Here is a 23,217-nt window from a genome sequence, read left to right as displayed (position 1 = left end):
TTCATTATATCATCTTAAACTCACACACCGTGCTTTATCACAGCTCCCAGTACCCTATGGGCTGCCAGTCACATAAAATTCACTAAAGAGATTGTGATCTTTCCAGAATAACTCTTCGTACTGACTCTATCAGGCCTATCCTACAATAAAACAATTGCCGCGTTTCTTCAATTATCTGTGAATCATTTCTGTATTTACAACTTTCATCTTTGCAATCATTTTCATTTCTTCAGTGTATTTAAAATGAGATGAATGTGATGTATGTATTTCACACAGTCTTTATTTAAAAAAAACAACAACTGTATTTTCTTGCGTATAAGACGACTTTTTAACCCCAGAAAAATCTGCCCACAAGTCAAGGGTCGTCTTATATGCCGGGAATAGTCACCACATACCATGGGGGAAGTTCAAAAATGGACGCATCCCCACCATATGCGGCGACCACTGACAATTCAACTCACCTGTGACCCGTTCCTGGCAGCCGCGCATCTCCCATCAAGTTCCCAACACAGGCAGCATGATGCAGAGACACTGCCTGTGCCAGAAGTCCCTGAAGCTCTTTCGGGCAGCCGAGCGTCTCAAAAAAAGCTTGGAGACGCTCGGCTGCCAGGAGAGCTTCGGGAGAATGGCAAAGGTGCCGGAAGTCCCCAAAGCTTCTGCCATTCTCCCGAAGCTCTCCCAGCAGCTGAGCGTCTCCGAGCTTCTCTGATGAGATGCCCTGCTGCCCGGGAGAGCTTCAGGGACTTCTGGCACAGGCAGTGTCTCTACATCATGCTGCCCGTGCCAGGAACATGATAGGAGATGCGCGGCTGCCGGGGGCAGCTGCCGGGAACAGGTGACAGGTGAGTTGATTGTTTCTTTTCAATGGGGGCCTAGCAGGTGGAGTCGACTGGGGGGTTCTAGTAAACCCTGCTGGGGTCAGGCAGGGGTTAACATTTTCTGGCGTATAATACAAACCGATGACAATCTTCTTAAAAGTCAGGGATCGTCTTATACGCCCAGTCATCTTACACGACGGAAAATACAGTATTTCAACCTATTTTCGTGTCTAGAAGTCCTATGTAAACCCATGCAACTCCATGGCAGCAAATACCAAACCCTATCTCCACATCTTCAATACACACCAAAGATTAGCAAGAGGATGGAAGAGAGCGTGATATAAGCATCACTCAGGTCTGTTGAATGGTTGGGAGAGTGGCGGGCATTATTTTACAGGTGTTGCTCGTCCTTTCATCATCCCCAGCAATAGGGAAGAGCAAGGCTAATATTTGCTTGACCATATTGAATACATAAGTCACTCTCATTACAAAAACAGGACTAAAACCGTTCAGATCTTCTATAAATATTGTCGTCCAACCTATAGTTTCAAGACATTATATACTTACTAATATGCTTACTTTAACCCGATAGGCCTTAGGCCGCGTTCACGCTATGTATGACACCGGCCGTTCTGTGATACTGCAGTATCGGGCAGATGAACTTCATTTATTTTGAACTGGGATGCGGGCGCATTCAGGTGCACCCGCATTCCAATGAAAACATAGCAGACAATGTAAAGTGTGGCTGGAGACGCACTTTACATTGTCTGCTCTGTCAGTCTTGTGCGGCTTCTGTTCACTGAATAGCAGATTTACAAAACTGATATGTCAGTTTTTGGTGCAGCCGCAAGGAATCCCAGATGGAGTGAATACAGAGTGTATACACTCCATCCGGTATTCCATAGCAATGAACGTGATAGGTAAATTCAGTAAATAACGTCCGTGATTGCTAACCTGCAACTAGGGCTGTTATTTAATGAATCTATATGTAGTGTGAACTTAGTCTAAACTTACATACATATTATTATGCAGAATTCCCAGCCACCAGTATCCTATATCTCCCACCACTTATTCAGAAGTATAGATGACGAATTACAATTCCCATCATGCCTGGCATGATGGGAAATGTAGTTTTGCAACAGCTGGAGGGCTGTGAGTGTGACACCTGTGCTGTAGAGGAACAGAAAGAAATCAGTATAAGCCATAGTAGTTGTATGACCTGAACACATGCTAGTACAGTATGTGGTACTGCTGGTATTATGAATAAGCATTTTCCTTATACTATATTGATCACTATTTGTTCCACTGCTGTATATTACATACAAATCTGCCTATTACGCATATTTACTTTTATGACTTGACGCACATATAAAGAATTACAGAAAGCACAACATTGAAACCGCCAGGAAGTTATAATCCAGGCAATTAAATGGCATTCAGCTAACAGAACACTTCTTATACTACCTAAGGGGATGTGACACTGTAACCAGCCCCAGCGTCATCCAGGCCAGCACTACACTCCTTCCTGTTTGCTGAGGGTGTTCCCTAGAGCTGTGCACGGCACAGCACACACAGTGTTACGTGATCAGAGCCAGGGATGACATGACTGCGGATGAGGCTTATTTAGATAAAATATAATTATATTATACCTCTGTTGTATCCCTTGGATATTTCTATTAACCCTTTCACCACCCTGACCAGGAAGATATGGCACAAAAACGTTTGCAAATTAGAAAACCTTTCCTCATATTTTGGGGTAATTTCTCTAGAATTGCAGAAATGTCAACAACCAATCTGTTGTGTGTGAATACAACCTTAACTTTCAGGGAACCTAGGTATTTGCAATAGGCTGCCTGCTGTAGTGAACTACAAATTGTTACTGTTACTGTTGATAGATTATTGATAGACTATTGGTATTCAGCTAGTATTAGCAGTCATGTAGTGAGTGAATAGAGTGATGGTTCAGCATGCTTGCTGTCACTTTACTCACTTATGGGACATGGGAACTTCTGGTGAGGATCTCAGAGGTCAGATCCTAATTGATCAGATACTTTTCTCCGGCCATATGAATAGATTTATAATTTTGGGGTAACTCCTTTAAAGGAAACCAATCACCTTTCTGTGGGAGAGTAAGCTGGCCCCAGTACCTTAGAGCCGCCTGGCACAGCTCTCCATGTTTAATGGGGTACTCTGGTAATTTTGTATTTATTTTTTCAAATCAAATGGTGCCATAAAGTTATACAGATTTGTCAATTATTTTAACATAATTAAAAATATCAAGTCATCCAGTACTTATCAGCTGCTGTATGTCCTGCAGGAAGTGGTGTATTCTTTCCAGACACAGTGCTCTCTGCTGCCACCTCTGTCCATGTCAGGAATTGTCCAGAGCAATAGCAAATCCGCATAGGAAAGCTCTCCCGCTCTGGACAGTTCCTGTCATGGACAGAAATGGCAGCAGAGAGCATTGTTTTGGACTAGAGAGAATACACTTCTTGCAGGACATACAGTACAGCGTCTGGAAGACATGAGATTTTTAATTACGTTACAAGTAATTAACAAATCTGTATAACTTTATGGCATCGGTTGATTTGAAAAGAGTACCCCTTTAAACATGGATGTTTGCTGGAGACTGCTGGGGACTGCTGTGCACAGCATCCTGTAGGGACTTTAGCAGATGAAAAGGAATTGAAAATTTGAGATTTTAAAGGGGTACTCCCCTCAAATCAACTTGTTTCTGAAAGTTACATAGATTTGTAATTTACTTTAATTTAAAAATCCCAAGTTTCCAGTACTTATCAACTGCTGTAAGTCCTACAGGAAGTGTTTTCTTTTCAGTCTAACACAGTGCGCTCTGCTGACATCTCTGTCTAAGGGTATGTGCACACTGAGGAATTCTCGAGGAATTGAAGCAGAAAGTTTTAAGGCAGAATTCAAGCAGAATTTAAGCCCCCCATTGACTACTATAGGATTCCTCTAGCAGATCTACAGCAGAAAATTCTGCTCGGAAATTCTGCAGTGTGAACAACAGAGCAGAAAACCCATTGAACACAATGGGACTTTGCTCTGTACATTTTTTACGGGAGGAATTTCAAGCTGAATTTCAAGCTGAATTTCAAGCTGAATTCCTCGCCTTTTCCTCAGTGTGCACATAGCCTAAGACAGAAACTGTCCAAGCTGTAGCAAATCTCCATAGTAAACCTGTACTGCTCTGGACAGTTCCTGTCTCGGACAGAGGTGTCAGCAGAGAGCACCGTGTCAGATTGAAAAGAAAACACCACTTCCTGCAGGACATACAGCAAATACAAATAATATCAATATAATTTTCTAAAACTAGTTCATTTGAAAGATAAAGATTTTTGTTGGACAATCCCTTTAAAATATAATACATTTAAAAATCTGTATAACTTTATGGAACCAGTTAGTTTGAAAAAAAAAAAAAAGTACCCCTTTAATGCTCAGTCCTGGCTCTCGGTATCTAGGTATTGGGGCAGAGCCGCAGTGGCATGTAGTCATGCTGCCTCTGAACTCTTCTCAGCCACTCACGCTTGACTCCCAGTTCTGATCACTGGGTTTTGCATTAAGTTTCCTGCACTCAGGCTGTCAATCGATCGTGAAAGGAGCAACGGGGGCTGTAGCAGGATCTGTCAGGAAGAGGGGGTAAGTAAGTAATTTTATAGCAGTAGTAATAACACCAGACTACCCCTTTAAAATCAATAGAGTATATAATAATCCTAAACTGGAAGGGAAACTGTAGGCCCTATATTTTTATATAGAGTAAAATGGCCAAAATGTGGCAGCATTAATGTCTTTTCATTCCACAATCGCCCCTTTCATCTCCATTGTACTTTTATGATTTAGCTATTTGTTGCATGTGGTTCTCCTCTCAGAGGTAATTGCTACATGTACGTGTTGTTTATATGATGACTTGACATATTTGAAATTATAATGGGATGATTTGCATCCTGCAGATGTGAATTTCACCACAAAGTGGCTGGGGTGACAGTAACTACAGCAATGAAAAGACATCATTACGCTTTGGAGAGATCTTTCACAATTACTTCAGCTACACCGTTACATGTTTTCCTTTTTGACAAAATACCTTATTAAGTGTCTCATTTGCCAAAATTGCACTGAATTGTGTGTAAAAATAGATTGCATTCCATTTTGTAAGATTAAAAAAAAAAAAGTTTCATACATTAACATCTTCCAGTGTCCATTTAGAGTCTCACCAATTATTTATACATTTGGTTTTTAACATTTTGCTCCATTTTACACTTGACAATAAATAGCACCACCCTTGTCCTCAGGTTGTGTGCGGTATTGCAATTTAGCTGTATTTACTTGGAATGAAACTGAGCGGAAAAATCCATAAGCAAACTAAAGACAGGAGAGGTGCTGTTTCTAGAAGAAAGCTGCAATGTTTGACGAAGCCTGGATAGCCCCTTTAACCCCTTAGGGGTTTCCCTGTTTACGTAATGCACCTTACAGAAAAATTGACATTTTATCTTTATTCTATAGGTAAGTCTGAATACAGCAATGTGCATCTTGACGTAGCTTTTTTAATGTTTTACAGTTTTTATTATTAACAGTAAAACTTATTTTTTGCAAATATATATTTAAAATGTCCCTATTGTGACTTCTATAACGCTTTTATTTTTTCACCTACGGGGCTGTAAGTGGCATCATTTTTTGCGCCACAATCTCTAGTTTTTATTAGTATCCCACTTGTGTAGATGGGACGTGTTGATCACTTTTTATTCATTTTTTTAATATATAAAATGTAATAAAAAATCTGCAGTCCTGGCATTTTTTACCGCTTTTTGTTCACGCCGTTCACCGTACAGGAATAATATTGTTTTATTTTAATAGAGCAGACAATTATGCACGTTACAACATATAATATGTTTATTTATTTTATTATTTTTATGCGTTTTATTGACAAAATGGGGAATTTTAACTTTTAGGGGAGGGGCTATGGTGTGTTTTTAAAATGTATATAGATGTATACTATTTCCTTTCCACGCTGTTTATTGGCTGTGATCTTCATACCATGTCATGCTGGATAAATTTCCCATTTATTATACTGGTCTATTTACCATCTGCTTGCAAAAACAACATACATTTAATGATGGAAGTTTATATTCAATTACAGAGCAATTTAGATGCAACTTTTGTGATGAGAAAAGATATCGTTCCAGCTGCAGCAACTTTCTTCCTTTATTGGCAGCGAACTAAGATCTACTCAGATACTCAGACTAAGAACAGGTGCAAATAGGAAAATGCAGCCTACCCAAAAGTATCAAATAAAAGTACTGGTTATTTCTTGTATCCAGCACTAACATAATAGGATATCTATCTAACTATCTATGATCTATCTATCTATCTATCTATGATCTATGTATGTATCTATCTATCTTTCTATCTATCTATCATATAATGTCTGTCTATCTATCTATCTATCTATCTATATATCTATCAATCATATAATGTCTATCTATCTTTCTATCTATCTATCTATCTATCTATCTATCTATCTATCATCTAATAACTCTATCTATCTATCTATCTATCTTTATGATCTATCTTTTATCTATCTATCATTTAATATCTATCTAACCTACACTATCTAATTATCATCTATATTTCTAATATATACTATCTATCTATCTATCTGTCTATGGTTTTTGTATCTATCATCTAATATCTATCTATTAGAGATGAGGGAACCTTGAGCATGCTCGAGTCGATCCAAACACGATCATTCGGCATGTGATTAGCGGTGGCTGCTGAAGTTGGATAAAGCCCTAAGGCTATGTGGAAAACATGGATATAGTCATTGACTGTATCCATGTTTTCCAGACAACCTTAGAGCTTTATTCAAGTTCAGCAGCCCCAGCTAATCAAATACCGAACGTTCGGGTTTGGATCGTTTCGAACTCGAACCCTGTTCGCTCATATCTACTATCTATCTATCATCTAATATCTGCTATCTACTATCTATCTATCTATCTATCTATCTCCTATCTATCTATCTATCTATCATCTAATATCTGCTATCTACTATCTATCTATCTATCTATCTATCTATCTATCTATCTATCTATCTATCTATCTATCTATCTATCTATCATCTAATATCTGCTATCTATCTATCTATCTATCTATCTATCTATCTATCTATCTATCTATCTATCTATCTATCTGTATTATCTATATCACAATAATTTAACAGCTCCATACATCCTCCACATGGCACTGGTTGACTTTTTATGGAGCTCTACTATGCTTTGTATGCCGGGACATGGCATGAACATGGACGTGGCGACGTTAACACCTAAGCTAGTTTTGCTGTTTTAGGGGGCCATAAAATACCTGAAAAACAGCATTTTTACTGCTAAAAAACAGCCAAAAATCTTTAGGAACAGTAAAAATATTTCCTTACTATATAGTTTATGTATACACACATTAATCTTACAGCTGTAAAATTAATGAACATGCTTTTTTATCCAATTAAAGCCTTCCCAAAAATAGCTATTTTTTAAATCAGTGTTTTCAGCCATTAAAAGATGGCAGGTTTTCTGCAAAACAGATGAAAATGATGTAAAAACGTTTAAAACAAAAAAACTATTGTTAGGGCCACGGCGGCGTCCCGTGCTCGGACCGCCGCCGCACCCTCTCTCCCACTTCTGCAGCAGCCGGTGTCCACATGCAGGGACCCGGCGCTGCTGTTGCTTCGGCCCCGGGGGACGCCTCACCTCACCGCGTTCCTGCTGTCGCTGTGCCGGCCGGCGCGCGCGTCCCCGCCTCCTAGGGCGCGCGCGCGACAGCTGTCTCAGGTTTAAAAGGGGCAGTGCGCTCCTAATTGGCTTGTATGTTAATCACTCCCCTATAACTCCCTACTCCCTGCCCCCTTCCAGGTGTTGGAGCCTCTACATGCTTCCCATAGCGTTTGGCCCAGCTCCCTGTTGTTCCTGATTCCTGTCCGCTACCTGGTCCCTAGTCCTTGTTCCTGGTTCCTGCTCCTCTGTTACACTATTGCTCCTGTGTTCAGCCTGTCACCTGCGGTTACGCCTGCAGACCTCTGCCAGCACCATCTCCTGCCTACTGCTCCTGCCACGCCTCGCCTGCCGTCACTAGCAACCAAGCCAGGGGTAGCGACCTGGGGGTCGCCTGCCGTAGCAAGTCCATCCCGCCTTGCGGCGGGCTCTGGTGAAAACCAGCGGCCCCTTAGACTCCGCTCCCTGGTGAGGTTAGTGCCATCGCTAGTGACGGTCCAGTGGATCCACTACTCCAGGCGTTACAACTATCTTATAAAGTCATTTTTTTAATTAAAACCAGCCATTTCTTTTCACTGCTGAAAATAAGAGCAAAGTATCCGAATATACAGCGTTCCTATGGGGATATATATTTTAGACCAGTAGTATTGACCTGTCATGCAGAACTGCCCTGGGGTGTTTAAAAGAAGCCTCATAGACCTCTCTGGCAGCCCTATGACGCCATACAATTAGGCTATGTAGAGTAGGAGGCTATGTACGTGAGCCCTTAGGCCGTATTTGATATGCACAGCATCATCTTCTCAATTACGAGATCTTGTGATGTCACAAAAACAAAAGCCACAAAAGTTACAGCCAGAACCCTTAGGTGATGGGCAACGTGCCATGTTCCACAACATAATAAAATGCCAGACTATTGTAGGTTTCTGCTGCTAAAGTCTACAAAACAGGATAGATATGTATTGATAACAAGGAGGTATACAGAGCATTTCAGTGCTAGAACCTTGATTCCTTACAATCACAAGGGTCCTATTAGACTAAGCAATTTTTAGTGTCCTCCGATTAACAAAAAACAATTGCAAACTACTGCTTTTGGGAAGGACCTAAAATCATCCACCATAAGGCTATGTTCACACATCGTAAGAGGCCGGCCGTTCCGTGACCTCGGCCGGGTCACGGAACGGTCGGTCTCTGCCCGGATCATCCTGGTCGGTACGCATCAGCGCGCACCCGCATCAGAGCTTCCCATAGCACACAGTGAAGCAAGCGGCCGGAGCCGCTCGCTTCACTGTGTGAACTGACAGGGTTTCCTACGGCCGCAATTCATTGAATTGCGGCTGCAGAAAACTGACATGTCAGTTATTTGCGGTGCCGCACGGGATCCCGGCCGGAGCGTATACGATGTGTGTATGCTCCAGCCAGGATCCCATAGCAGAATAGGCTATGTTCCACAACGTGAAAAGTACGGCCGTTGTTGCCGATGGCAACAACGGACGTACTTTTATGTAGTGTGAACATAGCCTAAGACACAATTCCGGATGTAATTATGATTGTTTGTTAACTCTAGTATATAACCGATTTTAATTACGAAGGGATTATGTGTACATACACCAAAAGATTAACAAAAAATTAACAATGATTTTTCGGTCAGCTTAAAAGATGTGATCAATGACATACAGTATGAATGAATTTTCGTATGTATGATCGTTGCCTGCACACACACAGAAAGAAATTTGAACGATGTAAAGATTTTTTATACAATAATATTTCTGTGTAATAGGGCCCTTATAGATGGTGACATAAAGACTTGCCCCAAGCACTTTTAACAACTCCTGACAACATTAAAAGTTTACAAGCTAATGGGCAATGGTCCAACTACTGGGACCAATGGCATGGTTACCATGGAGGCAAACCCACCTCTAGCCAAAAGAGCCCCTCCCCTCCAATGCTCAGGACTGTGCCAGGTCATGTGAGTATGGGGGGGGGGGGGCTGTACAGATTCATGGGACCCTGAACAGTTTCCTGCTATGGAGTCCCATAAATTCTAGCCATGCCCCTGGCTGAGACCCTTGCTGATTCTAAGGGTACTATTACACCAAGCAATTTTCCGATGACTAACGATTAACGATAAACGATCTAAACGACCGCTAAGGCAAACGACCCGAAATCGTTTGCCCAAGTACACGAAACAATGATCGTTATTTATGATCGTTCTTGCGGTCGTTTAGTCGTCGCTATTGCGTACGTTTCAGCTGTGAATTCTTATTCCACCGAACGATGTGCGAACAATGAGCGAACGATCAAACGATAAAAATAGGTCCGGATCCTATTAAACGATCAACGATTTCTCGTTGGTCGTTTAATCGTTGCCTGCTATTACACGAAATGATTATCGTTCAAATCCGAACGATTTATCGATTTTTCGAACGATAATCGCTCCGTGTAATACCACCCTAAGAATGGATGAGAATCATAGCCTGATTTAATTAAGCTCACCTTGATAAGGTGGTCAGCATCCCATGCAGTTTTACACTGCTTTCCCAAAGCATGATAAATTGCACGGCTGGGCAATGTCACAATCTTTTTATCGTTCGTGTAGCCATACATTGTAATCGGCCACACATCTACTGTTTACACAGTGAGATGTATGATCAATAAAGATACATTTTACAACCATACAAAAGATCAAATCAGCCAACAATAGGGCATTTCCTTGCTCATTGGCTCAATGCTGAACTTTTACATGGGCCGCTCATTAGCGATAATCACCCTGTGTAAATCTACATTCAGCCCCCAGGGCAATCCTATGACATTTAAGGCTATGCCCACACACCATATTTTGCTTTTTGTTTTTGCTCAGTATTTTAGCTCAAAGAGTGGGTTAAAAACACTGAAAAAATGGTTTTTATTTTATTTTCTTGTTATGGTAAAAAAATAATAATAAATAAATAAATAACCCTCAAATAGAGTTCCAAATATTTACCAAAATATTTTGTGTGCATGTGGCCTTATAAGTCCAAATTTTTGCCAAATTCTTGTTAGAAATTTGGCTGAACATTATGCAGAAATATAGCACTCAGTGCTACTCGATAGCCTGAAATGTACAAAGTCTTGATCAGGCAGCTAAAAGTCACCACCACTATACACATACTTTTACATTCGCTGCTGGAGCCACTTAAATCTATGTAAATGGCTTGTACGCTATATCGCATTATGCAGATTTGGAGTGCCCATTGAGAGATTGTCAATTAAACCTGAGACATTGTAATTAAAGTGTAGATCATTTTGCTTGTTAAGATAAAGGACCAAGTAGTAGGTGAATATAAAATTAGGCGTAATTGCTCCTCTCACCCCCTACAACTGTGAGCAGGATAATTATGTTGAAGCCCAGGCAGTCCAGTCCTAAATATAGACTCATCAGAGACCAATAGGGAAATATAAGGTAAGGCGGAGAACTAACAGCCTGCTGGGTTACACTATAATGTGTGACTTTACATTATGGTACAGAGACTAGTTAGCTTAATGACTTCATATAATAGCTTTGTGTAGCACATTTGCAGTTACAGTGTTTTCACATCTAGGTTTACAATGTTTTGATAAAATCTCAAAAGTTTACACTTGAAAAGTTTCTCCTTTCATTATTTTTTTCCTTGCTTATACAATAAAGCCATTCTCTACTTTGGACAATTCATGCTTGTTAGAAGCATCTCTTATAGGAGTACTCCATAGAAAGAATTTTTTTTTTATTCAGTTGGTGTAAAAAAAAAGTTATACAGATTTGTAAATTACTTATTACTACATAAAAAAAACCTGAAGCCTTCCAGTACTTATGAGCTGCTGTATGTCCTGCAGGAAGTGGTATATTCTTTTCAGTCTGACACAGTGCTCTCTGCTACCACCTCTGTCTGTGACAGAAACTGCCCAGAGCAGGAGAGGTTATCTATGGGGATTTGGTACTTCTCCCAAGGCAATATGAAGTATCCTTCCACCTCTGTGAAGGAGCAGTCTACTTGTCTACCTCCAGGAGGAATTGTGTCTAGTGAGGGGCAAAGTATTTACAGGAGCCCCTTTGCATTTTTGGTACATAGAACTTTACTTACAAGAACTTTTCCTGTTAATATATTGTCATTGGTTTCTAGATCCAAGTCCCATCTACATGTCTGTGGCTATATGCTACATGTTAACCCCCCGCCGCGCGCAGCCCAAGAGCATACATTACCTGCTCGGCGACGCCGATGCATGTCAGGCTCCAGGCTCCTGGCTCCCATCGATCCTGCTCAACCAATCGCTGCGGATTCGGTAGGTATGAAGGCACCCTTAATAAATTTGTCTCATCTTCCTGTAGCCCACTTTTTATTAGCACTAGCATATGAAATGTGTTAGGGTACTATTACTGCGTCCCGATCATTTTAATAAACAGCGAGCGAGTAAAGCAATGCGCGATTGGTGCCCAATGATTTTAGTTCCAAACCCAAATCAACGATCAGCTGATGATGATTGTCATCGGCTGACCGTTGTCTCTATTACATCGACAATGGGCCAGATGGGCCCAATTCGGCTGATTATCGCTCTGTGTGATAGGGCCCTTAATCTGCACTACTTTTCCCCAAAATTCTATGTCCCAGAACAATAATACATGCAGAAGATGGAAATGTCCTGTGAATGGTTGCACTAACTTGTGGTAAACTCTAAACAAAATAGAAATTTAACAATGTTTAAATGTTAAACATTGAGATAAGTCTGTACAGCATGATTATCTTGTATATAATGGGTGGTCTATAAGTGGTTCACAATTGATCAGCTTCAGCTGAAGACTTGGCCTGAACTACTAAGGTTACGTCTATTTACCCAAAATTCTTGAACTGCGTAGTCTCTGTGACCAGACACACAAGGAAGCAGTGCCAAGAATGAAGGTCGCCTTATTTTAGAAAATACATGTATACCAAAGTGGCAACAGCTCAGAGCATAACAATAATAGAAATAGACAAAAGATGATAGACAGAATGCAGAACATTGTGTTCTTGTTTTCCTCAAACTGTTGAATTTTCAGATCCTGTCAGTATGTCTAGTGAATTAGAATATTAGCCTAGTGTCCCCAGCTAGTGCCAGATGACTATATATGAAGCATTTCTCTTGTAGACCATTAAAATTTAAATGAGTAGGTTGGACAGGATAAATAAAAGAAAACTTGTGTCACTTCTTGGCTACATGTGACGTACATGTACAGCACAGCACACTGAGCCTTAAGGAAGTTATGTATTTGTACATCACAGTAGTGCAGTAGGTCTATGAAGATTGCTACGTAGGTGGTAAGTGAAAGCTGAAGCCCACAGTCAATGACCGACATCAATGTTCATGCTGATTTCAGTTATTTACCACTTATAAGCAATGATAAATAAAAGGATTGAGTGACAGCTGTCGAATCGGTTCTCGGCTCTGATTGGCACCTCCTCAGTTTGACTGTGAGATACCAATTGGTCTTCATGGCAACCAGAGGTTTTCACTAGACCTCCATACTGCACATCAGGCGACCTTTTAATAGAGTCTTTCTCAGGCAGACTCTACTAATCGAGCACTGATCTGACTGATTAATGCTGTGCAATAGCATCACTATGATAAGTATATGCATTGTAACGGTCGTTCATAGAAGTCCTTTAGAGGGCCTTTAAAGAATTTTTTTTTTTTTTTCAAGTTTGGTGTTTTCTTTGTTTCGTTTTAAGCCCCCCCCCCCCCCCCCTTAGTAAAAGTTCAAATCAACACCATTTTTCCAATTTTAAATTTAAAAAGTAAAAAATTTAATATTTGAGCGAACTATTAAAATAAAAACTTTATTGATTCTGCATTGTGAGCAGCACGAAAAAACAAAACAAAAAACAGCCAGATATAGATAAGCCACAAAACATAGACCAAGACTAATTACAAGCCAGGAGTCAGTGAAACCCCTTTAAGAAACTTCTGATGATGTAGCAGTGCCAGGCCGCCTCACTAACAATTTTCCCGGTGGCTTATGGAGAACCATTAATAAAAGAATATTTATCAAAGCATGTCGTGCTGAATGACAGACTCTGCTCCGCTACATCACAGTTAACAGCAGAGCTTATTTATCCAAAGCCAACAAAACCTCTTTATAATAAGTAATGTTCCATTAGAGAAAACACAAGAGGTCACAGAGACGCTGTATGAAATATCTCATATCAATTATTACCATATTACGTGCATATGTATAATGGAACTTTTGTTAGGGCATGTGGTCTTTTAAATAACATTTGCCTTTATTATGAGTTTTCTTGAGCAGATAAAAGAGGCTCTATACAATATTGCACAAGAGATGGAATCTTCCCAAACATAATATTTTCAGACACATTAGATATACACAAGGTTCCATTATGTCATTATCAGCCTGGAAGATGCAAACTGAGTCACGGATTACAATGTTTCCACAAAAATAGAGATCAGTAAATTGCAAACGGCCAAATGCATTAATGATAATGGGTACACAATATTACACTGTATTACGTTGACAGAGCCACCCATGATGTCACCGGCTTCAACATACAGTAGATCTCTGAAACAAGTTATGTGCTGATAACATCAACCTAAGAAGTTGTAGTAGTGCTTGGCTTTGTTTTACTTCTTTAGATCTAGATTTAAGTTGCATCATGTCTTTACCACTATCTTCTTCCAGAGCTGCTTCCAAGATTCCTTAGGCCTTCCCAGAATTAATAGGATTGCCTATTGGGGCATAAAAACATCATTAGTAGAGATGAGCGAACTGGGTTTGGGTTCGAGTCCATCCGAACCTGATTGTTCGGTATTTGATTAGCTGGGGCTTCTGAACTTGGATAAAGCTCTAAGGTTGTCTGAAAAAAAAAGAATAAAGCCAATGACTATATCTATGTTTTCCACATAGCCTTAGGGCTTTATCCAACTTCAGCAGCCACCACTAATCAAATGCCGAAAGTTCGGGTTCGGATCGACTCGAGCATGCTCCAGGTTCGCTCATCTCTAATCATTATATTAATAATGTTCAGCCACTTCTCAAAAAAAACATGGGTATAACTTTCTGTGTTATATGTAACCACAGTACCCCCTAAAGAAGACAGGCAGTGAAATGTGTGAAGGGGTCTGAGGTGGAGGTACTGGTCCAGCACATGTTCTCGTTACATGTGCTTAATAGTAATTTTATGTGCTGATGTTACTTGTCACTGTGTTTTTAATTAGTATTTATTGGCATGTGCAATATATATATATATATATATATATATATATATATTGTGGTACCTTGGTTTAAGAGGAATTTAGATTGAGCGCACTTTGCAAGAAGAGCTCAAGGTTTTTCAAAACTGTAACTTGATTTAAGAGCATTGCTTTGGTTTAAAAGCTCCCTGTACTGGGTTCAAGGAGAGTGGGGGAGGGGCATGGTCTGCATAGCGGGGTCTACAGCACTGTACTCTGACCCAGGAAGTGTCCCTCACCTTCCAAATCATAGCAGATCCACTTCAGGCTGTGGCTTACATCAGGGGACAGGTCTTAGGAGGTAATCTCTTCATAGCTGTAGCCCCTCTCTCCCAGGACAAAGAGTGATGCATTTATGTGCCCACATCTGCCCTGCTCATTCCTTTATGCTCCCTGCAGTGTCTGTCAGCCCTTGTGTTTCCCATCCTCTCAATGTCTGCTATAATGTGCCTGCACTTACACTCAGCTATACATACTTCTGCTATAATCTGCCTGCAGTTACAGTCAGCCAAAAAAAACCTGCAGTGACACCATCTCACCACATAGGAAATCAATGGAAACAAAAAATGTAATACTAAAAATAAAGAAATGATAAAAGTGGTGCTTTAGTATACAAAAAAGTACTTTGAGGCTCCACATGCCCAAGGACCCCAGGGCAACAACCCCCTCTGCACCCCTACCTCTGATGTCACCAATAATAAAGTAAGGATATGCACAATACCCAAATATATACACTGTATCATTGTCTGCAGTTCTTAGTGATAAACACCGGCAGGCTGCAGCTTCCATTGCTGCTTCCTCAATACCGTACGTCTACATGTCCAGACACAACAGTAACATAGCAAACACCTACAAACTAACACAAATCTTTAATTGCCTGTGAGTCAGAATCCTCACAGATGTCAGTAGGAATATATAACACATAACACTGGGAAAACAGATGGCTCAGAAAGTACTGCCACTACATGGGTCTCCTAAATCTCATAAAGATTTTATATCAAGGAAATATATTATGCCAAGTTATTTATAATCCTAAACTTATGCTTGTATAGTACTGGATTGTGCAAATGGGGAATATGAAGAATAAATATTACAGTGCATGTCAAGACATGAATTGGAGCTCAAGAGGTTTTCTCACCTTAGTAAGGTGCCAGAGTATATCTTAGGGATATGCCATCACGTTTTGATCAGTGAGATCCCCACTGCTGGAATCCCCAGGATTGGTAGAATAATTCAAGTCTGGAAGGAATTGCTTCTAAAAGGATTTTCCAGTACAGAAATGTCAAAGAGGCCCCAGTGCTTCACAGATCAATATGAAAGATGGCTTTACTCAAGACATCAAAACAGAATGTTACAAGACAGCTGACACCAATACGTTTCAAGCCCATCTGGCCCTTAATCATAGCAATAGGGCACCAGAAAATGTCATACTGAGCAATGAGACTAACATGTTTAAAGCCTCACTATTTACCTCTGGGTGGTGCACATTTACTGGGCTGCTCCTATTGTAATTCACAAAAAAAATTGCATTTGCACAAATCAGATTTTTCTGTAAAATAAAAAATGATTTCTGATTAGTTCCAAATCAAATTGCTCTTCTGTGTAGGCTACAGAGTGTGTCCAGAGGGGCTATCCTATCCGGTATTACATAGACAACCTAGTTATTGACTGGGCATTGGGTAATGCTTAATTTCCCCTGATTTCCTCAGATTACCCCTAATTCGCTTATCGTAAAGGGAACTTTCAAAAAGGTAGGCATCATTCAAAGCATGGAGGGGTTATCCAGGATAAGAATAAGCAAAGCAATTGGCACTAAGCTGCAAAACCTCACCCAAACTGGGTACAGGAGTGGTGCTGTTTCTGGAAGAAAGCAGCCATGATTTTTAAGTCTGGAAACACCTATAGCAGCGTTTTCCTACACAGGTGTGTTCCAGTTTTGTGTGGGTAACTGCAACCAGGGCTGTGGAGTCGGAGTCGTGGAGTCGGAGTTGGAGCTAGTTTTTGCTGGAGTCGGGGTTGAAGTCAGAGCTAGCTTTGGCTGGAGTCGGAGTTGGAGTCAAAGCTAATTTTGGCTGGAGTCGGAGTCAGAGTTAGAGTCGGAGCTAGCTTTGGCTGGAGTCGGAGTCAGAGTTGGAGTCGGAAAAAATGAACCGGCTGCGACTCCAGCTTTAAAAAAAATCTTTAAAAAATGTAGAATTGAATTTTGATATGAATTTTATGAATGAATATATATTATGAGCAACATTCTAATAGGCCACTGGCCCTATTACATAAGGGGGGTCATGGAAAAGTTGTCGGTCACTATTTGGCAGTTTGTTTCTGAGCTGGAAGAGTCCATTGTGTGTGTGTGTGGGGGGGGGGGGGATCTGTGCTGTTCTCTTCCTGGATGCTGGATGACTGTATATGAGTAGCAGTGTAATATGAAGATATCCTGTGTAATATAGAGGAGAAGGAGAAGACATAAGTAGTGTAGCAGTAACCTCTGTCCTCAGTGTGGTGTTTTCTCTCTGGGAGAAGATTGTGTGTTTTCTTTAGTGTTCAATAGCTGCAGCTCTGTGTCTGTGTGTGTGTGTTTGCTATGGCTGCAGTAGGCTGTGTGTGTGCTATGACTACAGCAGGGTGTGTATGTGTGTGTGTGTGTGTGTGTGTGTGTGTGTGTGTGTGTGTGCGCGCTATGGCTGCAGAAGGCTGTCTGTATGTGTGCTATGGCTGCAGCAAGCTGTGTGTGTGTGCACACTATGGCTACAGTAGGCTATGTGTATGTGTGCTATGGCCGCAGCAGGCTGTGTGTTTGTGGTGTGCGCTATGGCTGCAGCAAGCTTTGTGTGTGTGTGTGTGCTATAGCTGCAGCAGGCTGTGTGTGTGTGTGTGTGTGTGTGCTATGGCTACAGCAGGCTGTGTGTGTGTGTGTGTGTGTGTGTGCCATAGCTGCAGCAGGCTGTGTGGGTGTGTGTGTATGCTATGGCTGCAGCAGGCTGTGTGTGTGTGTGTGTGTGCGTGCTCTTGTGTGCCCCCACAGTGACCTTCTATATCACTGTGTAACCTCTATATCACTATGTGTGACCCCTCTCTATATCACTATGTGTGACCCCCTGTATATCACTATGGCTGACCTCTATATCACAGGTATCTGGCATTGTTAGCAGTGTATCTTTGTGTATGGTGAATATTTAGTTAGAAACATAGAAGACTGTCAGCAGGAAAAGACCTCCTGCTCCATCTAGTCTAGTTGTGAGTAGTTCAGGACATGGAGGCTGGAGACTGTCTGTATCCACTGCACGCACAGGAGAAGGTGCTTTATATCTTTTATCATTCCCTTAGAAGTCGCCCCAGGATCATGTAGGACATTAGGGAGAAGCTGCTGAGCCAGTGTGATAAATAACTCCCCTGGTATATGACTGGCCATTTATGAAGGAGCAGGAGTTGGAGTCAGAGTCGGTAGTCGGACCTGATAAAATTCAGGAGTCGGAGTTGGAGTCGGGCCTGATAAAATTCGGAGTCGGAGTCAGAGTTGAAGTTGGAGTCAGAGCTTCGGCTTACCGACTCCACAGCCCTGATCTGCAACAGACTCCCATTTACTTCAATAAGGAGCACCAACATGCAGTCCCTTTGATCTCTGGACCGGTAATATGCCCTAATAATAGTAATATATTCTATTATATAATGCCCAATATAATGCTTTTCACTATTATTCTCCCAGCGTTCTTGGTATGTTCTGCTGTATGCATGTTTCTTGCCCATACATCTGACGTACATTAAAGGGGTATTCGACTCAGGTAAAATACACACATCTCCCCTCCTGGAGATTAACTATTCATTCCAAAAATGTCATTACCTTTTATGTCTACTCCCCCAAGTTCTAAGCTTACTGCTTTACACTGAAGACACAGAAAACTGTATGTGAGCTGTTCGCTCAGTCTCCCCCTCGTTTCTCCTCCCTTACAGCAGGCTCAGAACTGGGGGAAGGATACAGAAAAGGTAATGACGTGTATGGAATGAAATGGTAGTCTCCAATAGAGGGGGGGGGTGTTTAACATGTATTTTACCTCAGTGGAGTACCCTTTTAGCATTTTGTGAGTGTCAATATGAGGAATTTAGAGAACTAAATACATACAGCGCTGAATATTCAGTGTCAGTGACTGGAGGGATGCTTTCAATGAATTTTATCCAGTGGAATGTAAAACCATACAGGGACAGGCCATTACAAGTCTTTCTACTCCGCTTTTGGAGTGATGTAATGCCTAGCAAAGTTTATTGATAAAAACAAACACTGCTTAATGACTCAGCTTTTGCGGCAGCTAGATTGTAATATCTCAGGCTCATTATAAAAGGGCCATTTTCATTTTAAAGAAATGAGAGGACAACTTCCAAGAAGAAAACCATATGATAGTAATTATTAATTTAGCATAATCAAATATAGGTGGAGCAGCATTCAATGTATTTGTTATTTAACTGTTCCCTTATTGCACTGATCCCCATCACATCTGATCTGTATTAAGGGTAATTTCACACGTACCGCATCGCAGTGGATTTTCTGCTGCGGATCTGCAGCAGATTTGACTAAATGAATGAACACAGCATCAAATCTGCACCATCAAATCTGCTGCGGATCCACAGCAAATCCGCAGCAGATTTGACAGTGCGGATTTAATGCTGTGTTTATTCATTTAGTCAAATCTGCTGCGGATACGGTACGTGTGAAGCTACCCTAAAGGGGAACGATGAGCAGGTTAGACATATCTTAGCTTCTAATAGCTCCCTAATACTAGAGATGAGTGAACTGGTTCGCCCGGTATGGGATCTGGTTCGGATTTTCCCAAAAATCCGAGTCCGATCGGATTCGGATTTCTGAAAATCCGCTCCGATTTTTTTTTCTTCTTGCTTTCTAAAATGGCAGCCGCCATTCTAGAGAGCAGGAAGTGTTCCGGGCGGGAAAAGTGCTTTCCCATGATGCCCGGAACACATCTAATCAGCAGGGATCTTGTACTAGCCCACCCCCTGTGTCACATCGGTATTGCTTTAAAAAGAGTGGTCACATGACCGCACCACGCAGTGTGTAGAGGGAGAGAGAGAGAGAGAGAGAGAGGAAGCAAGCAAGCTGCTGTTGTGTACTACAGACTACTGAGAAGATATTGTGGGAAAGGAAAGGAAAGATTAGGAAAGCGGAGAGGAGAAACATCTAGTGATTTAGAGAGAAATATAGAGAGGGCGAAAGATAGATAGATTAGGCATTGGACAGAAAAGGGTGCATGGAACCAAAACGTGCAGTACAGATATACAAGTCCTATACTTCAGTGTGTATATCACATCTGTCTTATCCTGAGAGACAAAAATACCTGGATCAGGTTTATAGCATTGTATCTTAAAAAAAAAAGTGCTATATACCCAATTTCTATACTTGGACCCTTCTGATTGAAAGTGTGTATATCACATCTGTCTTATCCTGAGAGACTAAAATACCTGGTTCAGGTGTATAGCATTATATCTTTAAAAAAGTGCTATACACCCAATTGTTGACTACTGTTGCTCTTGCCTGGCCTCCATGTTGGCTACTGCTGATCTTGCCTGCCCTCCATGTTGACTACTGTTGCTCCTGCCTGTCCTCCATGTTGGCTACTGCTCCTCCTGGCTGGCCTCCATGTTGGCTACTGCTGCTCCTGCCTGCCCTCCATGTTGGCTACTGCTGCTCCTGCCTGGCCTCCATGTTGGCTACTGCTGATCCTGCCTGGCCTCCATGTTGGCTACTGCTTCTCCTGCCTGGCCTCCATGTTGGCTACTGCTGATCCTGCCTGGCCTCCATGTTGGCTACTGCTGCTTCTGCCTGTCCCCCCTTTTCGCTACTGCTGCTCCTGCCTGGCCTCCATGTTGACTACTGCTGCTCCTGTACTGGCCTCAAATGACTATTGCTGGACCTCCACTGGCCTCCAATGACTACTGCTGCTCCTTCACTGCATTTGTGACCTTTTACCTGCATAGACCCTGTAATGGTGAATTTCCTGCATAGACCCTGTAATGGTGAGTTTCCTGCATAGACCCTGTAATGGTGAGTTTCCTGCATAGACCCTGTAATGGTGAGTTTCCTGCATAGACCTTGTAATGGTGAATTTCCTGCATAAACCCTGTAATGGTGAGTTTCCTGCATAGACCCCGTAATGGTGAGTTTCCTGCATAGACCCTGTAATGGTGAGTTTCCTGCATAGACCCTGTAATGGTGAGTTTCCTGCATAGACCCTGTAATGGTGAGTTTCCTGCATAGACCCTGTAATGGTGAGTTTCCTGCATAGACCCTGTAATGGTGAGTTTCCTGCATATACCCTGTAATGGTGAATTTCCTGCATAGACCCTGTAATGGTGAGTTTCCTGCATAGACCCTGTAATGGTGAGTTTCCTGCATAGACCCTGTAATGGTGAGTTTCCTGCATAGACCCCGTAATGGTGAGTTTCCTGCATAGACCCTGTAATGGTAAATTTCCTGCATAGACCCTGTAATTGTGAGTTTCCTGCATAGACCCTGTAATGGTGAGTTTCCTGCATACACCCTGTAATGGTGAGTTTCCTGCATAGACCCTGTAATGGTGAATATTGAAGTCTAAAAAAAAATTTGACTTTGAGATATTGAAAAGATAATGATGTTACTGACATGTAGAGCCCTAAATTCAACCAAATACACTATCCCCATATCATATAGATGCTTTAAACTATGAAGTCTATTTTTCCCATGCCCGTAGTTTCAGCTGCACATGTACGGCGGCATACGATCTATGGACAGAATCATACTCAGTGTGAACATAGCCTTGTAAAGAAAATTCATACAGCCATAACTGACAATAACTAAAAGTAAATGTATGACAGCATCTCTGAGAACAGAAATAGTTAAATGACAATTCAGTTCTGCTATGGTCAGTTTGCTTAGATAAAGAAAACTCATGTGGGAGTATGAACACAATGAACAGACACATTTGAATATACGGCGCAATAAATTAACATTTGTTTAATGTCAGGTTCATTTTATTACAGTAAGAAGAACTGGATCGTGCCCAGAGAGCTGATGTACTGAGCAGACAGAAAGCTGTAGGAGAAAGAAAACTTTCCTTCTAGAAAGTGTGTGTTCTATGTGCCACATCAAACAGAGCTACAAATTCATATAAGGCTGGGTTCACACTACATTTTTTGCAATCCGTTTTTACCATACGTTTTTGCCAAAAAACTTATGGAAAAACAGATGCATTTGTGTGCCCCTGTTTTGATCTGCAGATGTGTAATCAGCCGATTACAGGACCAAGAGTCGAATCCACACCAGGTATAATAAGCGCAGGAGTATTCAGATTTGCACACAACGGTGCAACAAGGGATCATCCAGAGGTAGATGGCATAGTAAACATATACTCTTTATTGCAACACGTTTCGACCCTAAATTGTCTAACATGGGCCTTTATCAAGCATCAATCTTGATAAAGGCCCATGTTAGACAATATAGGGCTGAAACGCGTTGCAATAAAGAGTATATGTTTACTATGCCGTCTACCTCTGGATGATCCCTAGTTGCACCGTTGTGTGCAAATCTGAATACTCCTGCGCTTATTATACCTGGTGTGGATTCGACTCTTGGTCCTGTAATCAGCTGATTACACATCTGCATTTGTTTCTCCCGCCGTCGGTGGTGACGTCCCCCAGTACAGCTGCGGAGTACACCCCTTTATGCTGCATATAGAGTTGTGCCTAAATTTTGCACAACCTATCCAGGTGAGTGGATCCCTGTAAGACCTTACTACCATTTACCTGATCATCTTTTATTACACGAGGAAGCGCCCCCTGTCCCTATCTTTCTCTGTTTTGATCTGTTTTTCCATTGACTTCCATTATAAAAAAAAAACTGATCAAAACAGACACAAAAATGAAGTCAACTGCATTTTTGTGTGTTAAAAAAACAGATTTTTTTTAATAATGAAAGTCCATGGAACAATGGATCAAAAAAAATGCACATAAATGCACACGTTTTTCCATTCTTTTTTTTATCCTTTTTTGTAAAAACGTAGTGTGAACCCAGCCTAAAAAAAACCTAAAATGAATCCACAGCTTAGAATCAGTTGATGTTCCTGGCCTCTAATGCTAAATCCGTAACTGAGTCCCTACCTACCATGTGTCATTTATAACACTGGTCTCTTCTAATAAGGAAGACAAAATTTAAGGTTGTGATTAGGCACCAGATCATGGGTATGACTATAGCTTCTGCACCCCCTTAGTTACACCCCTATCTAGCATAGATTCACAAGTACTACATATCCAGAGAAATAGATCACTTAATATGTAGAATACATTTATAAAAATTATCTCTGTGTCACTGTGAGGTCAGAGCCACATCTGCCATGAGGCAAGATGATCATCTCGCT

At 41.3% G+C, this 23,217-nt stretch overlaps 1 protein-coding gene across 2 annotated transcripts in view; it reads right to left on the bottom strand.

Moving 5' to 3' along the window:
- Nucleotides 1-23,217, bottom strand: part of PDE4D (phosphodiesterase 4D) — a 968,497-nt gene that overhangs the window by 928,072 nt on the left and 17,208 nt on the right. The window contains exon 1 of one of the 2 annotated variants that reach the window (XM_069962738.1): nt 4,263-4,304. The exons of the other annotated variant lie outside the window; for it this stretch is intronic. The gene's annotated coding sequence lies outside the window, so the exon portion shown is untranslated. Of the gene's footprint in view, nt 1-4,262; nt 4,305-23,217 lie in introns of those variants that run through there. 2 annotated transcript variants of the gene reach the window in all.

Source organism: Dendropsophus ebraccatus, chromosome 3 (genome assembly GCF_027789765.1).
Source record: "Dendropsophus ebraccatus isolate aDenEbr1 chromosome 3, aDenEbr1.pat, whole genome shotgun sequence".
Lineage (NCBI taxonomy): Eukaryota > Metazoa > Chordata > Amphibia > Anura > Hylidae > Dendropsophus > Dendropsophus ebraccatus.
Note: the sequence above shows the minus strand (reverse complement) of the source record. Positions and strands in the feature narration are given on the sequence as shown.